General features: G+C 47.1%; 1 protein-coding gene across 14 annotated transcripts in view; it reads right to left on the reverse strand.

Annotated features, from left to right (window-relative positions):
• The window catches only part of ARHGEF1 (Rho guanine nucleotide exchange factor 1), a 59,700-nt gene extending 52,985 nt beyond the window's left edge, over positions 1-6,715 (reverse strand). For 3 of the 14 annotated variants that reach the window (XM_087940118.1, XM_087940114.1, XM_026715391.2), the window contains exon 1: positions 6,546-6,715. The gene's annotated coding sequence lies outside the window, so the exon portion shown is untranslated. The remainder of the gene's footprint in view (positions 1-6,545) is intronic. The other 11 variants (XM_087940117.1, XM_087940116.1, XM_087940119.1 and 8 more) reach the window with 6 other exon arrangements.
• Positions 6,716-7,382: the final 667 nt, after the last annotated feature.

Here is a 7,382-nt window from a genome sequence, read left to right on the forward strand (position 1 = left end):
CCCAAGCGGGAGACCCTACACCATTTCTGACAGATGGCAGTCCAATCTCTTCTTGAAAGTCTCAAGTGATGGCGCTCCCACAACTTCTGAGGGCAACTTCTGTTCCATTGGTTGATTGTTCTCACTGTCAGAAAGTTTCTCCTTATTTCCAGGTTAAATCTCTCCTTGTTCAGTTTCCATCCATTGTTCCTTGTCTGGCCTTTGGGTGCCTTGGAAAATAGCTTGACCCCCTTCCTCCTCCCTGTGGCAGCCCCTCAAATATTGGAACAGTGCTATCCTGTCTCCCCTGGTCCTCCTCTTCCCTAGTCTAGCCAGGCCCAATTCCTGCAACCATTCATCGTATGTTTTAGCTTCCAGTCCCCTCATCATCCTGGTTGTTCTTCTCTGTACTTTTTCTAGAGTCTCAACATATTTTTTTGTAATATGGTGAACAAAACTGGATGCAGTGCTCTAGGTGTGGTCTTACTAAGTCTTTACAGAGTGGTATTAGTACCTCCCTTGATCTTGATTCTACATCAGGTGAGCCTTGAGTTCTATGCAAAATTCTGGGAGTTGAACACCTTAAAAGCTACCACGATTGGAAAATTCAAGTCTAGAACTTTAAAAAAAAAAACAAAAAAAAGAAACAGATCTCTGGATGTCTAACTGCGATCTCTTTACTTGGAATCACATTGCTGCATCTCCGCTCAACTGGTGGGCCTTGGGGAGGGGGGGATCCTATGCAAAGTGGGGAATTCTGGGAGTTGAAGTCCCATGCCTTGCTAAAGTCTAAGGTCTTGCTAACATCGCCATAGAGGGCCAAAACAAGCTGTCTTTAAAAAGAAGCAAACGAATTCTGCAAATGTGGTCATCCTGTCATGTAGCCAAGAAGCACACAACACAAAGCTTGGCTAATCATGATGGAGATTAAATGGGGGGTGGGTGAGAGAAGGGGGAGGGGTTATGGTCTGCTGGTAGGAAACATATGGCATGGCCTCACGGCATTAAGGGGGAGAGGATATGGCAGAAAGCAAGGAAAATAGAAGGAGAGAGGGAGGGGGAGAGAGAGAGAGAGAGAGAGTTGGTCTTCTTTGCTCCTCCCCCCACCACCCACCCACCCCAAAAAAAACCACACATCTCTTGGCTTGCACCCTGTCACTGACCTCACCAGCTGAAGAAGAGGCTTGTTCAGTCTCCCTGGGTAGAAATATGTTTGGCACACAAAGTTTGTCCCGGGATAGTCAGAGGGTTGAAAAAACGGGAGGAGAATTTGTCCTGGCCATGGAGCGGAGAGATGGGGGAACACAGATAATGCTGTTGTACAGAGTCACACCTTGAACTGGGAAATGGGTGGCAAATAAATACAATAATAATGAAGAAAAACCAGAGCAAAGCAAAAGTAGTCCCAACAGTAATTCATAAAGACGCTTTGGGGGTAGTCCCAAAACATCTGGAGCACCCCTCGGACACTATTGGCATTGACAAAACCACCATCAGTCAATTGCAAATGGCAACTGGATGCAGAAAGCTGACATCCTTTTACTCTGACTTTAAACACCATCGAACAGCCAAATCTGCCCATCCCAGGTCCTTGGAAAGGACTGGAGAGATGGATGGAAATGGCCAAATTATAATAAATAACAGTAATAGCACTTTTGGACAACGCAGGAGGGCCATTTTGGGCTCTAATGGGGCCTGGTTGTCTGATGTACCCACTTCAAAGCATCTAGTTTTTGTTCTAGCTACTACTTAGTTAAAACATTTGTATAAACATCCTGAAACAACTGCGAGCAGCTTGCAACCCGGGCAAGAATACGAAGGAACAACAACAACAAAACAAAAAAACCACAGCACTAAAATGAAAAGAGAGAGAGAAATCTCTGTGCCCAAGTTCCTGGGAAATGGGCTGTATAAATACAGCGATAGAAGGCTTGTTCTGGGATTAGGAGGAGGTGCAATAAACCTAAATAAATGAACAGCTACTGCATGAGGTAAGGGATACCACCAGGCGCAAAGATAAAACTTTAACCATGTGGGAGGGACTGTTTTGACTCTAATATCCCAGGCCTGAGTTAGCTACACAACCTTTTACAAAGTCTGCACCACTATTACTCTTAACCTTCTCGTCACTTCTTATCTCCCCTCTCTTTCCACTTGTGACTGTATGACTGTGACTTTGTCGCTTGTATCCTTACAGTTTATATTGACTGTTTCCTAGTATGATTTGATTGCTTATTGTACCCTATGACTGTTATTAAGTGTTGTACTTTATGATTCTTGACAAATGTATCTTTTCTTTTATGTACATTGAGAGCATTTGCACCAAGACATATTCCTTGTGTGTCCAAGGAATTATGTCACACTTGGCCAATAAAGAATTCTCTTCTCTTCTCTTCTTTCTATTTTCTCTTCTATTCTAGTTTTATTTCTATTCTATTCTTTTCTATTCTGCATTCTATTCTTTCTATTTTCTGTGCTATTCTGCATACTACTTTATTCTATTTTCTATTCTAATTCTATTTTCTTTTCTATTCTAATTGGGGTAACTGCCGGAATACTGACACCTAGTATGATTTGATTGCTTATTGTACCCTATGACTATTATTAAGGTGTTGTACCTGATGCTCCTTGACTCTTGACGAATGTATCTTTTCTTTTATGTCCACTGAGAGCATTTGCACCAAGACAAATTCCTTGTGTGTCCAATCACACTTGGCCAATAAAGAATTCTATCTATCTATCTATCTATCTATCTATCTATCTATCTATCTATCTAACTTTTTTTCCTTTGTTAAGCGAAGCACTACAGCTGTTAAGCTAGCAACATGATTCTTAAGTGAATCTGGCTTCCCCATTGATTTGGGCTGTCGGGCGGTCGCAAAAGGAGACCACACGGCCCAGAGGCACTGCAGCTGTCATAAATACGAGTCAGTTGTCGGGCATCTGGATTTTGATCACACGACCACAGGGGTATGCAATGGTTGTTAAGTCTGAAAAAATGGTCATAAGCCAATTTTTTTCAGTCCTGTTGTCACTAAAGAAACTGTTGTAAGTTGAGGACTACCCATAATAGAGTTGGAAGGGACCTTGGAGGTCTTCTAGTCTGACCCCCTGCTAAAGCAGGGAATCCTATACCAGGGGACTCCAACCTTAGTTGCTAAGGGTGGAGACCCCTGCCCTATTCCATTCCAGACAAATTCCAGTCCAATTCCTTCTTTAAAAATTGCAGTGTTGGAGCAGCCACAACTTCTAGTGGCAAAGAGTTCCACTGGTTCGTTGTTCTGACTGTCAGGAAATTTCTCCTTAGAAACGTCTTCTGACAATAGAGTAGTAATTAATAAAGATGACAAATTCCTCGGGAGAGAAAAACCACCGAAGAAATTTCATTTATAATTGGAAGTCCTCTGTGGATTTTTTTTTTTATTTTTGCAAGGGATGGAGAAACATCCAATTTTGACATGTGGATGTAATGACTGTTGAAATTTAACCAGGACACCAAAAAAAAAAAAAAAAAGAACTTTTCTTTTAATTTCCCCTTTTTCTTTCTTTTTTTGGTGGCGGGGGGAGGGAGAAATGGATGTTAGACTCGTAAATGTTCCCTAGTGCGTGATTCAAAGAAGTCAGAGGTTATTGTAACCTAGTTTTGTTTTTCTTTCTTTTTCTTTGTACCTTTTTTGCACTTTGATCCCCGGTGTGTGTTTTTTTCCCACTCTTTATCTTTTCTCTTGTTGGTTTATGTTGTTGTTTTTAATGTGTACGCTTTGCGAAATGTAATAAAATCATTTGATTTAAAAAACAACCACATGAAGAAGAAGAAGAAATGACCTTTTCCAAGCATATCCTAGTCTAGACGTGGCTCCTTCTCTATCCAAAGCTTTTAACCCAAATCTGGAAAAATAAAGAGAGTATTCATGAATGCTAACTATTCAAAGCTTTATGCTAGCTTTATTCCATACTTCTTCAAGCTGGTGCCCACAAAGACCTCCTCTCTTTCTCTTGTCAATCCATAGAGACCTGCATTTCTTTAAAGATTCTATTATTACTCAAAGACGCAAAGCAAAGCAAAATATTCTTTTTTACAGTAAAGTTGATTACTGCCCCTCCACACAAACACAAACACAACTGTCATATTTGCACAGGACTGAACTCACATTTATTATTATTAATCATATTAATAATTAATATTATTATTAACTCCTTATAAAATGCATTAGTGCATTTTATATTCTCATCCGATCCTTGGCTACAGCAGTCCTCAATTTAACAACTATTCGTTGAGGGACCGTTTTGAGTTACAACGGCACAGAAAAAGCGACTTACGGCCATTTTTCACGCTTACAACTGCGGCTCTGGTCACGTGATTTAAAATTTAGACCACTTGGCAACTGGTTCCTATTTATGACGGTTGCATTGTCCCTGGGGGGGCGGGGGTCATGAGATCCCCTTTTGCGACCTTCGGGCAAGCAAAGTCAATGGGGAGGCCCGATTCATTTAGTGACCGGGTTCCTAAATTAAGAACTGCAGCGATTCACGTCACCCAACGGGGGCAAAACATTTAGCAACAAAAATGTACGGCTCAATTTTGGTGGCAAGCTGAGGATTCCCAGTATATTTGGATTCCGGAACTCACCGTGCCATTGTGTCTTTTAGGAATAGTCCAGGAGTTGTATATTTTTAAACAAACAAACACTCAGTGGTGGAAAGGAATCAGGACACCATCATCATCATCAATAGATTTCTATTTCTATTATACACAAAAATGACAGTGTACACACCCAGCAGAGTTAACTTGTTTGCTGTATACACTGTCATTTTTGGGCATAATAGAAATAGAACGACTATGGCAAAGGCAAGCAAAGGTAGCACTACCAATAGTAATAGGCACCTTGGCACAGTCTCAAAACAACTGGAGCACCCCTTGAAGACCATAATTGGCATTGACAAATTTGCCACCGGTCAATTGCAGAAGGCAGCTTTACTCGGAACAGATTCCATCCTGCGGCGATATCTGTAATACCACCCAACATCCAGATTTGCCTCTCCCAGGTCCTTGGTAAGGACCCGATAGGTAGACAAAAAATGCCAAACCCGGTCGGAACATCTGGCTGACGGTGCGATGAACAATAATCATAATCTGTTTTTAAGTTAACCTTGGATCTTGATGTTCAAGTTGGTAGAACGAAGTACAAAGAGCGTGTAAGGATGCTCCAGGTTCTTAATCCTCCCCTCCCCCACCCCAAAGAAGGAGGGATTTAGATCATCCTGCAACCCCAAGGCTAGATTTCCCAGAATGGGATCGGGGATTTCCCCCCCCCGCAGAGGCAGGGAAGGAAACGCACTCTGCACACGTTCAGAGGCCCTCTTTCTTTCCTTACCTTCCCATCCCCATCCCGCTTTAACACCCTGCAAAGCAACCCGCTTCCCGGTCCGAGCCCCGAGAGAGGCCAACCCGCAGCTTTCTTTCCCGGAACCGGTTTGGATCCGGAGTCCCTTTTTCCCGGGCGGCGCCTTCCAGCCGTGCTTACTCGCGAGTAAAAGCCCTCCCACCTGTGAATCCGGCTAGGCGGGGCGGAGGAGGGGAAGGGAAGGGAGATGGGGCAGGAAAATGGGGAGAGAGAAGTGGGAGGGGGACAAAAAAGTGGGAGGGGGCAAGAAAAGTGGGAGAGAAGTGGGAGGGAGGACGAAAAAGTGGGAGGGGACAAGAAAAGTGGGAGGGGGTCAAGAAAGTGGGATGGGGCAAAAATGTGGGAGGGGGCAAGAAAAGTGGGAGAGAGAAATGGGAGGGGACAAGAAAAGTGGGAGGGGGCAGGAAAATTGGGAGGGGCAAGAAAAGTGGGAGGGGGAGGGGACAAGAAAAGTGGGAGGGGGACAAGAAAAGTGGAAGGGGGTCAAGAAAAGTGGGATGGGCAAAAATGTGGGAGGGGGTAAGAAAAGTGGAGAGAGAGAGAAATGGGAGGGGGAAAAGTGGGAAAAAGTGGGAGGGGGCAGGAAAATTGGGAGGGTAAGAGGAAGAGCAAGAAAAGGGGGAGAGAGAAATGGGAGGGGGCACAAAAAGTGGGAGGGGGGGGCAGGAAAAATGGGAGGGGGCAAGAAAAGTGGGAGAAGAAAGTGGGAGGGCGACAAGAAAAGTGGGAGGGGGGCAAAAAAGTGGGAGAGAGAAGTGGGAGGGGGTCAAGAAAAGTGGGAGGGGGACAGGAGAAGTGGGAGGGGGCAGGAAAGGTGGAGGGAGGACAAAAAGTGGGAGGGAAGGGGGGGAGCCCCCGCGGCTGCTCCTTTCTTCCCCCGCGGCCAAAGCCCGGGACGAGACAATGCCGCCCTCCCCTCCCCCCCACCCGCGACGGCGCAGAGCGAGGAGAGCCCCCTCCCCTCCCGGAGGCGGCGGCGGGGGCGGGCGGGGGCGCGCGGGAGCGTCCCTTTTCCCGCAGACCCGCAAAGCGGCCGGATCCCGCCCGTTTCCCACGGCCTCGCCTGAGCCGGGCGGCCGCCTGGGCCGAAGTGGCGGGTCGCGGGGTGGGGTCGGGGGGGGAGAGAGAAAGGTGTCGAGCTCCGGACGGGGAGCGGCTCACCTGGACCTGCTCGGCCTTGTGGCTCGCCCTGCGGGGCCCTCGGAGGCCGCTGGCGGGGCTTCCTGTGGCAGGCAGCGCCTCTCGGGGAAGGGCTGGACCGAAAGGGGGCGGTGGAAGCAGGAACCCGCCCCGTTCGCATGTTCCGGATCTCTCTTTCCCCGCCGCCGCTGCTTGGACGGCCCTCCGCCCGCTCGCTCGCTCGCTGCCTTCTGCTTCTCCTCGCAACCGCTGCAAAAGCCGCCCGCCCGCCCGGGATGCCGAGGCCGGCCACGTCGGAATGCCACGGGGGCAGCCCGGCTGGCGGGCAGCAGCGTCGGGAAGGGCCCGTCTAGACACGGGTGGGCGAAGGGAGGGCGAGCGGGGCGGAGGGCGATGGGGGGGGGTCCGGGGAGGGGAAATGGAGCGAGCCAGACCAGGTGGAGCTGACCGTCGGTGCCGCTCCAGCCTCCCCATCGGCTGAGCCGCGAGGTCCTGACTTAACCTCTTTTTTCTTCTTCTTCTTCTTTTTCCTACTGGGGCGCCAGAAAATAACCAAATTGTTTTGGGTTAGCTGGGATCAGGAGATAGAGAGGGAGGGAGGGAAAGATTAGATGGATGGATGGATGGATGGATGGATGGATAGATAGATAGATAGATTGATTGATTGATTGATTGATTTTGATTGATAGATAGATATAGAAAGGTAGAGAGATTAGATAGATGGATGGATGGATGATAGAAAAAGAAAGAAGAAAGAAAGAAAGAAAGAAAGAAAGAAAGAAAGAAACTAGGGATGGCACAATGGATGGGAAGTAATCAAGGAGAGAGCTGGTCATGTTCCCACGAGCTGCAATCCAG

This window comes from Pseudonaja textilis, chromosome 10, assembly GCF_049901715.1.
Source record: "Pseudonaja textilis isolate UNSWEBS1 chromosome 10, rPseTex1.2, whole genome shotgun sequence".
NCBI classification, from domain to species: domain Eukaryota; kingdom Metazoa; phylum Chordata; class Lepidosauria; order Squamata; family Elapidae; genus Pseudonaja; species Pseudonaja textilis.